Raw genomic sequence first — 13,693 nt, 5'->3', positions numbered from 1 at the left:
TTCTACATGAGGGAAAAAAACCCAATAGATACCACTTTTAAGACATGAGAAAGTTTCGCCAAATCCAATCTTTTGGCTAGAGCTGTAATGTTCTAGACTTGGCAGGTCATGCTTACTCGGCGTAAATCACCTAAGAGAGAAAGCCCGCCATAGCCTAAGGCCAAGCCCTAATGGGCTTGTGCATGGCTAGGCAATAGGCCTATCATTTTTTTTTTTACTTTTTTCACTCTTTGCTAAGTGAAAAATGGCAAAGAATTAAAAAGAAAAAAAATAAACAAAAAGCACAAACACAAAAAAAAGACAACAAATTGAAAAGAAAGTTCTAAAAAAATTATTTCATTTGAATTTAACATATACAATTGATTTGATCAATTGATTATATATGAAATATTAAAAGTACAATAGAATTTGAAAAATAATAATGAAAGTAAAGAATCATGGGATTGGAAAAAGATAAACAAATTTCAAATAAAATTGAAAATCAAAATTTATAATAATGTTAACAATATTGTACAATTATTGAATATTGAAAAAAATGGCTTCAACATTTTCTTCAGGTTTCACCTCCAACTCCATCTCCTTGATTTGCATTATCTGGTGAATCATCAATTTATGTGTCATGTCCTCTTCAACCTTGTATTTGTTCTCTGCATCCATCCAATCCTTCAAGAATGTGCACATTTCCAGGCTTTGATCATTTATACTACTTTTCTTGTTGTTCAATACCCTGGTACCTATACTAAAACATGACTCCAATGAAGTTGTGGACACTAGAAGGCAAGTAAATGATGTGCCATGTTGGCAAGAACAAGATAATTTTTCTCATGTTCTTTTCACTAGGCTAAATTAACAAAATTTTCTAATTCTTCACTTGTTGAAAAATCTACAAGATTAGATTGTAAATAAAAATGAAGTTCAGTAAAAGAACTTCATGAAGAGGCAACTAATTGTTGCCTGCTTCTATTTATTATTCACCAAATCTTATCTATTACACTACCACAACCACTCTCAAATGGTGTGCCCATATAAGTTCTTTTATTTTCTAATATTTTTATTCATATAAGTAATACATTTCAAATAATAAATTATTATTTTCATCTTTTTTTGTACCAATATCACTGTGTATATTAACATGATAAGGTTCAAGTAAACCGTTTACACCAATTTCTTTAATCCTAAGATCTAATATTGTAGCTAAGCAATCTAAAGGTGGAGTATTTTCTTAACATTTTTTAAGTTTAATTTTTATTACATCAATAATATATTTAAATCCTAAATCATTTCTATATTTTACAAAACCTTCACTAATTATAAACAATTAATTAAATAATATGCATGATATCAGGTAATAAACACTCAATAATAAATTAGTTGCATCATAAAAATATTGTAAAAACAAATCTTTTATACAAATTGCGACTTCCTAATCATCATTAGTTATAAAATCTTGAGGCATTTTATCATTATTATAATGATTTGTAAGAATTTCCCTATATGAAACAAAACTATCTAACATAGAATAGGTGGAATTCCACCTATGTTGAACACCTAATATAATTTTTTTTTTTATATTTTTCCCATATTGTTGGTAACATAAATATTTAAATTCTTCTTTTCTTGCCCCAGAAGTTTTAATAAACATAAGACAATTTCTAATCTAATTTTAGAAATATGTGGTGAAATAATATTTAGGCCACATTTGGTTCATAGGAATAGGGGTTTGGAATCGGAATTGCAATGGGCTATTCTAATTCCAATTCTTTGGTTGGGCGGAATTGGAATCCCATTTCCATTCCTACTAAAATAGAGTTCCCCCATTTGAGGGAATGACCATTCCTTGCCCCTCCCTTGGGAATGAAATCTCATTCCTACTAATTCCAATTCTCATTCCAATTCTCATTCCAATTCCTATATGAACCAAACAGACTATGGGAATATACCATTCCGATTTCAATTCCAATTTTGACTACGAACCAAACGGACCCTTAAATTTCCTATACACATAAACTTAAAATATGGCATGCACTTCTAATATGAAGTAATTTTCCATCTTGGTTTTAATTGAGAGTCGAAAATATTTATAGCATAATCATTATTACTATCCTTATCAAAACTAACAGAAAAACTTTATTTCAATACCATGCATATGTATAGTATTTAAAATACTTATACCAACTGTTGGACCAATAAAATGTCCCACAACACAAATATAACTATAAATATCAAAAAGTTAAATTCTAGAATTAAGATTTAATAGATTACAAATTAAATCTTGATTATATGAATAAAAAATTTCTAAAACATCTACTCTAATAGTATTTTTAGAAACTTTTTTAAATTGAGGATTTACATATTGTTGTAAAGGTTATTCAAGCTTAGGACCCTTAGCTAAATCCTCCCTGTTCTCAAGACATAATCCACATCCATTCATCGAATGTTTTGATGACAGAAGTAACCCCATTAACAGTTTGTGTTTTTGAATGCCACCTATATCACTTCAGCAGTTCAACTCAAGAGAGTCAGAGGCTCAAAGCAGAATTTTGAGCAGAACCTTCTAGAGCTAGAGCTTGCAAACGAGAGTGGAGGGAGTATCTTAGTAGCGATTCCCAAAATAAAGATTAGAGAGATGGATGCTACCTCAAATTCAAGCACCAAGAGATAAACACAAGAATGACAAACGCCCTTGGCCGCGTCATGCTTGCAGAGGTACCGACCATTGCAATTGACTTCATCAAAATTGAGGTCAACTCCTCTGTTTTCAACAATGAGTTCATCGTTCACCACCTTGGCCTCATCCCCAACAGACAGTGCAAGTATTGCTCTGTCAAGTTCCACCTCAAAGTCCACTGTCACTCTGACCCTTTCGTCATCCCTGTCGATGTCACCCACTTAGAATGTAGAGTCCGGTGGTTACAACGCTTCTGAGCAGAGGGGTATACTTATCGTGAAATTGCATTGTGGGCAAGAGCTAAGGTGAGAGTGATAGCTGGAAAGGGGATAGAAAAGAGATTGGGTCGAGAGCAGCCTAAGAAGTATTTATCACATTGATCCCAATACTCATCAATTTGTACTGGTTGACCTTACAGAGGCATACATTGACCATGATGAGGTGATAATGAAACCAAAAGCAATGAGAGAAGCGAGGACTTTTGAGATATATGGTAAAGAAAATAGTTTCATTTTCACTTTTAAATCTAATGTTTTCAAAGTGGGCCACCAGTTCTAACTGTTTAGATCGTGCCATGTCATATATATATATATATATACATATATATATATAGTGGGCCACCGGTTCTAATTGTTTAGATCGTGCCATGTCATATATATCTATATATATATATATGTGTGTGTGTGTGTGTGTGTGTGTGTGTGTGTATAAATATATATTTTATTAACAAATAATGTGTAAATATATTTTAGATATGTTATATATATTTTTAAATTTAATTATGTTTTTTTAATTTTTTTATAAAAAATATTAAAAATTACAATTTAAGGCTAAAAAATCTTTTTTTTATTGAAATAGTAGCACTTACATCTCTTTGGAATGCATAGATTGAAAGAATGGTAGGATCCATCTAATGGACGCCAAGAAAGGTGCGGAATGGGGCAAATTTCAAAAAAATTTCCTACCTTCTTCCAACTGGGAATCATATTCCCTAAATTTAGAATACATTATTCAAGGATCCTACTTGAACCATAAACAAACCAGATCTGAACCAAAAGGAAACAGGAAGGATTATACTTGATCCAGAGAAATAATATCTCCCAAAGTTGGTGTTCACGCCTAAAGAGTGGCCAAGATCTACTCCTGCTGAAGATGACACAGCTGTGGATGGAACGGAACCAGCAGGGTGCGTCCTACACATTGGATTCTTCACAAGAACCCTCTAGAAACCTTGAACACCGAATCCTGCTGTCTTTCTTGCAAGACTATTGTCAAGAACTGCTTTCTTGACTTCCTGTTGCTGCAAAGATCCAATCTTCCAACAGGTAGTGGCGGCGGCTGAAGGAGGAGAAGTCCAGGGACGAAAAGGGCAGAATTGTCTCTTCTCTCCGAAATCTGTGAGAGATCAAATCTCATATTGCAAAATGTGTTTCTTGCTTACTCAAACCCCCTAGTTCGAAATCTGATATTTCTGCCAGGGTTTTCTCCTCTTTCTTCTTGATTAAGAAACCTCCCAATATTTTGGGAGTTATCCCAATCCAAATCAGTATTTGGATAGAGGTTAATCTTAATCCTATCTACAGATTAAGTTAGTTAACTCCTGATCTTATCAGGAGGTTACCAGATTCAAATCTAATTTGAATTTAGTCTCTTAGAGTGGATAAGGTCAAAGACCCAATCCTTTTACTAACACTAATCTCAGATTCGCCCTATGCACTGGTGATCATATCAGCCCAGTTCGAAATGGGCTTTTGGCCCATTAAGTGTTCAGTGTTTAACTAGTTTCCATCCTGCTGCCCAGTTGGGATTCTTTGTATGCCGTGGGACCCAAGCATTGATCTACACAGCAACAACATGGGTTCGGCCCAACCTTTATTACAAGGCCCATCCGAATTCACTGAAAGACTCAGTGACCCCCTTGATCCCATCACATGGACCCTATGGGCCCAACACTTACATTAAGTGGTCCCTGGGCCAAGCCATCTTATAAAAACCCAGGGACTGTGGGCAGGTGCAAGATTAGCCCATTAGGTATTATCCTAAATGGTCTTACACTTAACCACTCAACCATTAATGATCAAGCACTGCCCGACAAGAGAAAACCTCTCTCTCGGCTGCAAGGAACAGTGCCGCACTCTCTACTCACATGGATCCTTGGAATTAAAACCTTTTGCAAATATTTTGAAACCGTACATAAATATATATAAATAAATATATATATATATATATATCTTATTTTGCAAAACAAAATTCCAACGATTAAAATCAACTGCCGGCAGTTTGGTTTCCATCAGAGAGAGTGCATTACCGATCATTACCATTGTCCGACAAAGGGGCTGATCCTGTCACTATGACCACTCACTCAGATGAATTCTCAGACTGTCCCAACATGTCCAGGTTTTGACCCCCACTAAGGATCTCACTGATTGACACATCAAAGACAACCCGATCTGACACCTAGTGATGTGTCATAATCGAGTCTAGGGGTCAGGTGTAACTTTCCAGTTTTGCCCATCTGTCTCCAAGGTCTAGAGCACTACTGAAAATCTAGTCCGGTTCAAGGGTTCAAACAATCCCATACTGCATGTGCCTTGGGTCTTACCCCGATGGCCGAAACAAGCCATCCCAACACTTGGTGGCACACTAGTATCAGCCTTGGCAGGATAAATCTCCCCAGACTTATCCAATGGCTGTGAACATTTAAAACTAACACAAGTTTCTATAAGTGTGCAGTTTTAGGATCTTACACAGAATTATACCAAACAACATGAATCAAACATGCACTTTAATTTATTTCCACTAAATAACAAAAGTACATCAAATCCGATTGAAACTAAGGGCATACAAGACTGTCTAACAGATCCCACTTGCACTTAGGTCAAATCTGGTACAAGCCGAATTCCCATACTTTCCACGTGTTTCTCAAACACCTTCTGTGTCAGTGGCTTAGTCAATGGGTCTGCCACATTATCTGCTGATGCTACCTTCTGAATTAGGACATCCCCTCTACCAACGATCTCCCGCAGTGCATGGTACTTCCTCTCGATGTGCTTTGACTTCGAGTGGGCCCGAGGCTCTTTAGCCTAGGCGATCGCTCCATTGTTGTCACACAACAACGAGATGGGTGATGTGCTGGACGGAATCACTCCCAATTCGTGTATGAATTTCTTCATCCACATGGCTTCCTTGGCAGCTTCACTCGCGGCAATGTACTCGGCCTCGGTTGTGGAGTCTACAGTGGACCCCTGTTTGCTGCTTTTCCAGCAAACAGCACATGATCCTATCGTGAAAACATACCCAAATGTAGACTTTCTATCATCTGGATCCAACTGGAAGTCGGCATCGGTATACCCCAGAACTTGTAGTGAACTACCATCGAATACCAGACAAAACTCTTTTGTCCTTCGAAGGTATTTAAGTATGTTCTTCACAGCAGTCCAATGCTCCTGCCCTGGGTTAGCCTGGAATCTGCTTACCACACTCACCGCCTGAGCTATGTCCGGACAAGTGCACAACATGGCATACATGATGCTCCCTACCGCTGCGGCATAGGGAACGTCTCTCATGCCCTCAATCTCCTCAGAAGTCTTGGGAGACATCTTCTTTGAGAGAGTTACTCCATGTCAGAAAGGAACATTCCCTTTCATGGAGTTTTCCATGCTATACCTTTTGACAATTTTGTCAATGTAAGCAGCCTGGGATAATCCAATTATCCACTTTGATCTATCTCTATAGAGTCGAAGACCCAATATGTATGAAGCTTCTCCAAGATCTTTCATGGAGAACTGCTGTGACATCCATACCTTGACTGAAGTCAACATTCCTACATCATTCCCAATGAGTAGGATATCGTCCATATACAATACTAAAAAAGTAATCTTATCCCCACTGGACTTCCTATAAACACAGGGCTCATCCAGATTCTGCTCAAAGTCAAACATTTTGACGGCAGAATCAAAACGGATGTTCCAACTCCTAGAATCCTGCTTAAGTCCATATATGAATTTGTTGACTTTACATACCATGTGTTCCTGACCAGCAACAATATAGTCTTGTGGCTGCTGCATGTAAATATCTTCACTAAGATCTCCATTTAGGAACGTGGTTTTGACATCCATTTGCCAAATCTCATAGTTATTATATACTGCTGCAGCTAGCAGGATCCTAATAGATTTAAGCATGGCCACGGGCGAAAATGTTTCCTCATAATCGATGCCTTCTTTCTGAGTATACTCTTTCGCCACCAAGCGAGCTTTGTAGGTCTCAATCCTGCCATCGGGGCCCTTCTTCCTCTTGTAGATCCATTTGCAACCAATTGCTTTTACCCCGGAGGGCGGGTCTACTAGAGTCTAGACTCCATTGGTCTCCATCGAGTTCATCTCATCTCTCATGGCCTCCACCCACTTATAGGAATCTATGTCTTACATAGATTCCACGTAAGTCACAGGATCCTCTTCACTAGTCAAGGCTTCCACCAGGTAGGTATCCTGGTCATAACCATATCGGACTGGTGGTCTGGATACTCGGGTGGACCTTCTAGGTTGGTCATTACCTAGAACTTGTGGGACATCTCCCACTATTCGTGAGCTCTCCTCATCAAGAACTATTTTCTGACGGTGAGTGTCCTTGATGTATTCAGATTCTAAGAATTGGGCGTTTCGACTGCAGAACACTTTCTGCTCACTTGGGTCATAGAATAGATAACCCACTGAATCCTTTGGGTAGCCTATAAATAGGCAACGGCTGGTTTTGGATTCCAACTTGTCCGCACTTGTTCTTCTAACGTGTGCAGGATAACCCCAAATCTTCAAGTGTCTTAACTTGGCTTCCTTCCGGTCCATAGTTAATATGGAGTTTTCGGAACTGATTTGGTTGGAACCCGATTCAGCACGTGTCTCTAATGCATATCCCCAAAAGGATGTGGGTAATTCTGAGCGTACGAGAAGTGACCGGACCATGTCCAACAAGGTCCTATTCCTCCTCTCTGAAACACCGTTGAGTTGTGATGTAGCAGGAGGAGCTAGTTGTGACACTATCCCATTGTCCTTTTAAGTAGTCCCTGAATTCGTCAGAGAGATACTCACCACCTCGATCCGATCAAAGGGCCTTAACTTCTCTCCCTAACTATTTCTCGACTTCTTGTCTGAACTCTCTGAACTTTTCAAAGGATTCAGATTTGTGTCTCATTAGGTACACGTAACCATATCGTGAAAAATCATCTGTAAAGGTGATGAAGTACACGTGTTGATTCTGTGTCCTAACACTCAGGGGACCACATACATCAGTATGTATTAGGTCAAGTGTGCCTCCAGATCTTTCAGGCTTACCGTCAAGTGGCCGCTTAGTCATCTTACCTTGAAGGCAAAGCTCACAAGTGGGAAGATTTTCTACGGTTAGAAAATCCAAAGGACCATCCTTTACCAGTCCTGTGATTCGGTCAATACCGATATGGCCAAGTCAGTAATGCCAGAGGCACGTGGGATTAAATGTATCACGATTCCTTTTCTTGGGATTTTCGACCGACGTAGTTTCGGTTAGGTTAGTTTCTAGAGAAGGATGTAGAACATAGAGACCGTTCTCCAGTTCCCCGCATGCGATGAATTTGTTATTCCGTTTAATAGTAATAATATTACTAAAATAAATAGTATATCCATCAGCACACAGTTTAGAAACATAAATTAAATTTCTTCTCAAGTTCTGTACATAAAGACAATATTTAAGTACAAAGACTCCTCTAAAAACTAATTCTACGGTTCCTATCGCCGTAGTTGCAATACTTGCAGTCGTTCCCAAGAATAGTGTCACCTCGCCATCATTCAATCTTCTGCTAACTTTGAACCCCTGCAGTGAGTTACACGCATGAGTTGAAGCCCTGGAGTCAACACACCAGGACACAGAAATAACTAACAAATTAGTTTCTATGACACAAGTTTCGATGTTACCTTTCTTAGATTCCAGGTAGGCAGGACAGTTTCTCTTACAGTGGCTGGTCTGTTTGCAGAAGTGACAAACATCCGATGCCTTGTTCTTCTTATGCTTCTTGGGTTTGGCAACTTTCTTCTGGGGCTTCTTTGCCTTTCTCTTTTTCTTGCCCGATCTGTTAGCTTCAGCAAGCATAACCATAGGCTCATCCTTCTTTAAAATATCCTCGGCCCTCTGCAACATATTGCTGAGTTCCTGGACGCTGACATTCAGCTTATTCATATTGTAGTTCATAGTGAATGCATTGAAGGAAGAGGGCAAAGAATTCAGGATGGCATCCACTTGCGTGCCAAGATCTAGCCCAGATCCAAGAGCTTCAAGTTCATTAATGTATCCCATCATCCAAAGACAATGGTCATGAACTTTCTGTCCCTTGGACATCTACGCGGTCATGAACAATTTCAGGACCTTCTGTCGAGTAGAACGGTTCTGCTCTTCATACATTGTTCTTAGACTGTCCAATATGTCATTGGCTAGTTCGATCTGATTGAACTGCCTCTGTATTGAGTTGTCTAATGAGGCAATGACAAAGCAGTGGGCTAGGGAGTTCTTATCCTCCCAATCTTGGTAGTCCCTCCTACGGGCCTCAGAAGCCCTATCACCCGGACGTTCTGGGGTAGGATTTTTCACCACCTTATCTAACTTTTCAGAAGTTAGGGCCAGCATAAGATTTTTGTACCAGTCGGCATAGTTTGGGCCCTTAAGCTTGTTATTATCTACAAGTTTTGCAAATTGACTGTTTGCCATTTTCTGATAAAACAACAAAAATGTTAGTCCACAACCTTAGTTTGATTCATGTTACCTACATAGATATGGCTTTTAATCTATGTTCTATTCCCATTTATTCATCTCTGAGATTTTCCCTCCCTTCTTAGTGACGGAGACGACGGAATGTCTCTAGAAATATGGGAAATCACATAGGTGTGTGAAGCCAACTGTTTCAGCTGCATAACCCCACCACTTTTCTGTGACGGATCATATCCACTCATCAGATGAGTTTCCCTTTGGCCTCTGTCAGACAAGGTTTAGAGCCGTTTTCAGGTAAACCTTTATGTCCAGTGAGTGCACACCCATCATATTCAGGTTATGCCAAGGTACCATGTGAGAGTTCCCATTTTCTGGTGAAGCCCCTCCCACATCGGTCTATGACGCTCCTATCATCTAATGAAACACTCTAACAGATCCAACAGCAAATGGATAGCCCAATTTTATGATGTGTTTCCTCATTACTGATGGACCCATCATTATGCTAATGACGGAAGGCCTTTAGAGAGTCCATCAAATGGATCTCCTTATCACACGCACTAATATTTGCTTGGAGGGAACAAAATTACGCCCTAGTTCTAATTTAGGTCAAACCAAAGTGGCTCCCACTGAATTTCATAAAGACAGATTTATGGTGAGCCTCAATCGGCTAGGGGTTCTGTACGCATCCATTTTCAGGGTTATGGGGCCCACCAAGTGGAGAGGAGTCATCCAATGACTTTAAGGGACACCTAGACAATGATGTGCATTTAGCCATGGTGTGCGCAAGAGCCACTAACAAGTTAACATGGGCCAAGTGCTTATGGCCCATGGTCGCAGCACGTTATACATCCAAACATCACATGTAAATGAAGAATTGATCCAATCAATTATCTACTGTAAAGCCCATCGAATGGCCCATTTAAAACTTAAAGCATTAACAATTAATGTTTACTAGGTGTATGGGCTAAATTGTAGTTAGTAGTTCGGCCCATACAACTTTTCTCACAACAATGGGCTTTTGCAATTTTAACCCTTTAAAACTGGGCTTTACAGGTGGGCCGAATTAATCCCTATAATTGAACATCAGATTTGGAATAATCAGTGTGAGAAATATCAACTGAAAAACAGCCCCCTTAGAATCTTAGATTCGGTCCAAACAATTTTGGTCCAATCTAGTCAAAAAGGTCCAAAACTGATTTTCAATTCAAAAATTAATTCAAGAGAGATCTGAAATTAATAATTTTTTATTTTAGACAATCACAAATAAAAAATATGGACCGTTCGTACCCCCTGCAAAATAGAGGTTAATCACAAAAGTTACAGTTTCATAAACTGTAAATCGTAGTATGCGATTTCTCCATCTGCAAATCTCCAGCACCGCCATCTTCTTCCTTCTTCTTTAATCAAGAAAATAAATAAAAAACAGAAATCCTATTTCTATTAATTAATTACATTATTGATCAAACCCTATACATTCAGTCTAGAAAAATTAAAAAATTATTTACAGACCGAATAATAATAAAAGGAAGAAAAAAGGGTGCGTAGACTATCTATGCCAAAACTGCACTGCGATCTCCAGGTTCGAATAGTCCATTAAATCAAAAATAAATAAAGAACAATTCTAAATAAATTTTTTGGATTTAACAAAATTAATTTCAGATCAAACACCCTTAACAAGAAACCATTTCTTGATAAAAAAGGAAAGCAATCTGCGTAGATCTTGGCAGAACATTTTTTGTTCATCTGCGCAGGGTTATATCTGATTTTCTTTTGGTTCAAGATTCGAACCTGTGGCTCTGATACCACTGAAAGAATGGTAGGATCCATCTAATGGATGCCAAGAAAGGTGCGGAATGGGGCAAATTTCAAAAAATTTCCTACCTTCTTCCAACTGGGAATCGTATTCCCTAAATTTAGAATACATTATTCAATGATCCTACTTGAACCATAAACAAACCAGGTCTGAACCAAAAGGAAACAGGAAGGATTATACCTGATCCGGAGAAATAATATCTCCCAAAGTTGGTGTTCACGCCCAAAGAAGTGACCAAGATCCGCTCCTACTGAAGATGACACAGCTGTGGATGGAACGGAACCAGCAGGGTGCGTCCTACACACTAGATTCTTCATAAGAACCCTCTGAAAACCTTGAACACCGAATCCTAGTGTCTTTCTTGCAAGACTATTGTCAAGAACTGCTTTCTTGACTTCCTGTTGCTGCAAAGATCCAATCTTCCAACAGGTAGTGGCGGCGGCAGAAGGAGGAGAAGTCCAGGGACGAAGAGGGCAGAATTGTCTCTTCTCTCTAGAATCTGTGAGAGATCAAATCTCAGATTGTAGGATGTGTTTCTTGCTTACTCAAACCCCATAGTTCGAAATCTGATATTTCTGCTAGGGTTTTCTCCTCTTTCTTCTTGATTAAGAAACCTCCCAATATTTTGGGAGTTATCCCAATCCAAATCAGTATTTGGATAGAGGTTAATCTTAATCCTATCTACAGATTAAGTTAGTTAACTCCTGATCTTATCAAGAGGTTACCAGATTCAAATCTAATTTGAATTTGGTCTCTTAGAGTGGATAAGGTCAAAGACCCAATCTTTTTACTAACACTAATCTCAAATTCACCCTATGAACTGGTGATCATATTTGCCCAGTTCGAAATGGGTTTTTGGCCCATTATGTGTTCAGTGTTTAACTAGTTTCCAACCTGCTGCCCAGTTGGGATTCTTTGTATGGCATGGGACCCAAGAATTGATCTACACACCAGCCACATGGGTTCGGCCCAACCTTTATTACAAGGCCCAGCAGAATTCACTGAAAGACTCAGTGACCCCCTTGAGCCCATCACATGGACCCTATGGGCCCAACACTTACATTAAGTGGTCCCTGGGCCAAGCCATCTTATAAAAACACAGGGACTGTGGGCAGGTGCAAGATTAGCCCATCAGGTAATATCCTAAATGGTCTTACACTCAACCTCTCTGCCATTAATGATCAAGCATTGCCCGACAAGAGAAAACCTCTCTCTCAGCTGCAAGGAACAGTTCCGCATTCTCTACTCACATGGATCCCGGGAATTAAAACCTTTTGCAAATCTTTTGAAACCACACATAAACATATATATATATATATATATATATATATATATATATATTATTTTGCAAAACGAAATTCCAACGATTGAAATCAACTGCCGGCAGTTTGGTTTCCATCAGAGAGAGTGCATTACCGATCATTACCATTGTCCGACAAAGGGGTTGATCCTGTCACTATGACCACTCACTCAGATGAATTCTCAAACAGCACCAACATGTCCAGGTTTTGACCCCCACTAAGGATCTCACTGATTGACACATCAAAGACAGCCCGATCCGACACCTAGTGATGTCATAATCGAGTCTCGGGGTCAGGTGTTACATTCCAATTTTTCCCATCTGTCTCCGTGCTCTAGGGCAATACTGGAAATTTGGTCTGGTTCAAGGGTTCAAACAATCCCATACTGCATGTGCCTTGGGTCTTACCCTGATGGCCGAAACAAGCCATCCCAACACTTGGTGGCACACCAGTATCATTCTTGGCAGGATAAATCTCCCCAGACTTATCCAATGGCTGTGAACATTTAAAACTAACACAAGTTTCTATAAGTGTCTAGTTTTAGGATCTTACACAGAATTACACCAAACAACCTGAATCAAACATGCATTTTAATTTATTTCCACTAAATAACAAAAGTACATCAAATCCGATTGAGCTAAGGGCATACAATACTGTCTAACATAGATCTCGAAAAGTTACCCAAAATAAAAAAAAAAATCACCCCAATCAGATATCAAAGTGCAAAGTTATGGCCTTCAAAAATTTGCATACATTGAGTGTGCAACCCGGTGACCAAGTTAGATGGGTCAGCGGACAAACCGGTCGGGTCAAACAATTCTTGGCCAAGTCAAGGGTTTTTGGCCATCAGATTGGTCTTGACTGAACTAGACCCAGAATCGTGGTTGGGTAACAATTCGAACGTTTCGACCATCTAGGTCAACTGTAGGTTCAAAACATTGGTTAAATATATTGGTGGCACTAAAGCTTTACAAAAGGTGATCAATGCAATCGAAGTGATTAAACAGAAATTGAATGTAGTCAGGATGTCCGAGGAATCTGAAGACGCAAATGATCAATCCGGTAAATTGGGTGCAGACATGCGTGGATGATTGGTTTGATCACTTAAGGCAACATTAGATATAGAGAAGTTGATGTCTTTAGTGATGATTGGCACCAAAAAGTTTCACAAGTGGGCCATGA

At 39.0% G+C, this 13,693-nt stretch overlaps 1 pseudogene; it reads left to right on the top strand.

Annotated features, from left to right (window-relative positions):
• The first annotated feature begins 746 nt into the window (after positions 1-746).
• LOC148867118 (DNA-directed RNA polymerases II, IV and V subunit 3 pseudogene) lies at positions 747-13,602 on the top strand (annotated as a pseudogene).
• The last annotated feature ends 91 nt before the right edge of the window (positions 13,603-13,693 follow it).

The sequence above is a fragment of the Nelumbo lutea genome, chromosome 3, assembly GCF_056320005.1.
Source record: "Nelumbo lutea isolate HS-2025 chromosome 3, American lotus-T2T, whole genome shotgun sequence".
In the NCBI taxonomy this organism is placed as follows: domain Eukaryota; kingdom Viridiplantae; phylum Streptophyta; class Magnoliopsida; order Proteales; family Nelumbonaceae; genus Nelumbo; species Nelumbo lutea.
The sequence above is the reverse complement of the archived record's forward strand: the minus strand, read 5'-3'. Positions and strand labels throughout refer to the sequence as shown.